Source organism: Arachis duranensis, chromosome 5 (assembly GCF_000817695.3).
Source record: "Arachis duranensis cultivar V14167 chromosome 5, aradu.V14167.gnm2.J7QH, whole genome shotgun sequence".
Taxonomy (NCBI): domain Eukaryota; kingdom Viridiplantae; phylum Streptophyta; class Magnoliopsida; order Fabales; family Fabaceae; genus Arachis; species Arachis duranensis.
The window spans coordinates 96,890,530-96,894,700 of record NC_029776.3 but is presented as its reverse complement, the minus strand read 5'-3'; positions in this window follow the sequence as shown (position 1 = coordinate 96,894,700).

The following is a 4,171-nucleotide window of genomic DNA, read 5'->3' as shown; positions in this document are numbered from 1 at the left end:
AGAAAGAATCTAATGGAACAAGACGATGAACCTTTTTCAATTACATATGCAATAAATTATGCTTTAACAAATAGTCATCATAGTATAATATTTAAAAACAGAGAAAGAATTTATGTTGATGAATTATTTCAGAAAATTGTAAAAACAGAAATACCAAAATATAAAGTTATTGAAAACCCAGTTCTATTATTAAAAGAACCATCAGGAAAATTAGTTTCATCGAATTTTCAAATAAGAGAATCTAAAATTAATAGCCCTTTAAGTTTATCCAAGTTAAAGATTAAAGAAGAAAATTCTGAAATAAAAGAATTAATAAAAAAGGTCAAAAAATTAAATGAAACCCTAAACATTAAATTATGACAATAAATAAAGAAAAAATATATGTAACTTATCAAGACAAGAAACAAGAGCTCTTTGAAAGAGAAAATCGGTTGAATTATTTACAGTTTTCTGAAATAAATCAAAGAGCATTTGAAGCTCTAAAAATAATTTATGACAAGTTAAAAAGAGAAGTCGAAGAGCTAGAAAAATAGAATCTCTAGAAAATAGTGATGAATCGATGATAGAATTTGCAGAAATTCTAAGATAAATAATGAAGCATACAAAGATTGAAAGACCAGAAAATAAAATAAAAAGGAAAATGGCGAAAAAATTAAAAAGTAAAATAAAGGAGTATAAAAGGGAATTAAATAATCTTCAGATCGAAATTGATGACCTTATAATAAAAAGGATAGAAATAAATATAAACAAGTTGGAGTTAAACTTAAAAAATTTATAAATGCTTGGAAAACCATATTATGACTTAAAAGAATTAAAGCTGTTAAAAGAAAAAATGGAAAATAAAGTTGAAAAATTAAAAAGATATTTAGAAACAACAGAAAGTGTAGAAAAAGAATAAGTTTTTGAAGATTTAAGAAATTATATTAAAGAAAAAGACAAACAGATAAAAGATTTTATATACAATAATCCATGCAAAAAAGAATATTATAAACTAAAACAAGATTGAAAAATCAGAATTATAAATACTAGTAATACGGTCAATTTATGAATTGGCAAATTATTCGAAGAGTTAATAGAAATTTCGAAAAAGAAATTAAAAGAAAAGACGACTTTAAAAATTGGTATCAGAGCCAAGTTAACGATTAAAGGTAACACTTTTTCTTTAAGTAAAACTTTTTAGTGATACACTTTTAAAACAAAAATCTGTAAATCTGTACAGATTTACATCTTTACAGTAGATGGACCCTCAATATAAATGATCTGCAGTACTTAAATGGTTCGACACATAGAGGGAAGGCCCAAAAAACCAAAATAATTTATCAAATTACCTACAATTTCTGTCAATTACGTTTCTGTTGTAATAAGGAATAGCACAATAATCGTGTATAATGGTTATCAGTTGTTTAGAGAACGGAGTTGAATTTAGACCTATTTTTACTTTGTTGAATTTTATTTTAAACAGGATGGAATTAGAGAATTTATTAAGTCTGCTTTTGTTTAAAATGCATGAGACACTTTTATTTGTTTCTTGTCGATAGCAGAATTGCTGTGACGTCTTACTGAATAGAATAAGTAGAAGACAATTTTATTTTGTATCTTAGAGCATAAAACAAAAATCAGAACAGAAAAGAAAGAGTGACACATCCATATATCCTGGTTCAACCTTCATGTGAAATGTGACCTATATCCAGTCTTTCCATAACGGTGGTGGAATTTTCACTATCTTTCAAAGATTACAAACACCAATTTTTATAGGATTCAACCCAATTTTATCTGGGACAAACATAGCTTCTATCCAAGTTAAATTTGACTAGGTTCACCCCCTAAATTTTCAACCATTAAGTGCTCACCCAACTTAATAAGGGAATCCCCTCAAGATCGTGACTACAAAACAGAAAAACGTACAAAGAATATTTGAAATAAATATTTTAATTTTTTCCAAGTATAACTCTTTTTGCCTTTTCTCTCAATGGCTTTTTTTTAATTCCTCATTCTAATGCATTTTTCCATTGAAACGAAGAAAAATAAAACTAAGAAAGCAGAATATTCAATAGAAAACCATGAAGGAGAAGAAGGTATAGATTTGTAAGCTATGGAAACCCAAACTTTGTACTCTCACTACTTACTCTAATCCTTTGTCGTTTACCCCTTTAATATAGGAGTATAGCTTCCAAAGCTTGAAACTTGACTCCAACACTTTTGACTTTTTCTCCAATATCATCAGCAGCAGCGCAGACGAGAGATAGAGTAGTAGCATTGATTAAACCATACATGGTTACATGCATCCATATGTTGGAAATAAGTAGTATGACCACAATCCAATCAATCACGTATCAAATAATTTGTTATTGTTATTATATTAAAATGTTAATATAATAACGTCCTTGATTAAATTTAGAGATTTATCATTGTGATAGTGATCACAATATTGAGAGATAAATCTTTTATAATTTAATCTAAATTGTTCTTGGTCATAGGATTATTAAAAAGGACATTAATAATCCGGAAAGATCAATATATATATAATGGTCTTCATTGGATGATGATTAATAGATCTCATTTATTAAATTATATATATAGATGGTGCATATAGAGATATGACCATTGAACTGACTCACTTTGAGAATTCCTAATGGTTATAATTACCGTATATTTGTCAATAGGATATTCTCAAGATGAACATAGTAATAGAGTTTCCTTTGACCTGCGACTGTCATAGTAATTAATAATGTATTTATTATACTTTGATTCCGGACACCTAATACCTTAGGGTGCTAGTTGAATGGATATTGGGTATTTAAATACTTGTAGAATTAATGATTAGTCAATAGGGAATCTATCAACTCTCGGTAAAGAGTTTGAGCTCTATGATTATAATGACTGAGATGAATAAAACCTTGGCTAAGGGGGTTGAATGAATGAATAAATGAGTTTCTTAAGTCATTCACAGTTCATTATAATAATGGTAATAAGTTAGAGTTTGACATTAAACTATACTCTAAGGGTTAACTAAGAGCTGGAAAGATGGAAGGAATTATACTTTGTTCTTCTAAGGTTCTTAGTAAAAATATATTACTTCATACTATCGGGTCGTTGAGGAGTGTTGCTAGACGCCAACCTTGATTAGTAAATTTAGTATGACTAATTTACTACCCGCTTAGTATTGAACCTATGGAGTCACACACTAACGAGTGTTCTAATATTTGCTATAGAATTATTTAATTATTATTTTGATTTGATCAAATAAATAATTATATTAATTCAAATGGAATATTATTATATTTTTTGCTAGCACCAAAAATATAATAATAATATGATAATTGAGAATATTAAATGAGATTTGAGAATAATTAGTTATTCTATTTCTAAATTTGAATTATAAAGTTGGATGAGATCCTAACTGATTCTGTTTCAAATTGAGTTATAATATGATTCATATATTTGAAAGATTCAAATTAAAATAGTAAGATATGATTCAAATTTGAATTGAGATTCAAATTTAAAATCAACAATAAATCTCATACTATATATAGGTATGCCAAGAGTAGAGGAAAACATGAGAAAGACAGAGAGAATAACAAGGGTTGTTATTCCTTTACCTCTATGCACATAAATGTATGTGAGACTAATTCTTAGAGAAGAATTTTATGGTGTGCAAAGAGTTGTAAGAGGTTTCTCAATTTAGATCAGATGCCCATTGGTCAAGGGATTGACAGTAAATATTGGTCTCGGTGTGGATTGATGAGCGGATAATTTGTACGCTTTTTGGCATTGTTTTTAGTATGTTTTTAGTATGATCTAGCTAGTTTTTAGTATATTTTTATTAGTTTTTAGTTAAAATTCACTTTTCTGGACTTTACTATGAGTTTGTGTGTTTTTCTGTGATTTCAGGTATTTTCTGGCTGAAATTGAGGGTCCTGAGCAAAAATTTGATTCAGAGACTGAAAAGGACTGCAGATGCTGTTGGATTCTGACATCCCTGCACTCGAAGTGGATTTTCTGGAGCTACAGAAGCCCAATTGGCGCTCTCTCAACGGCGTTGGAAAGTAGACATCCTGGGCTTTCCAGCAATGTATAATAGTTCATACTTTGCCTGAGATTTGATGGCCCAAACCGGCGTGGCAAATCAACCTCAGAATTTCCAGCGTTTAACGCTGGAACTGGCATAAAA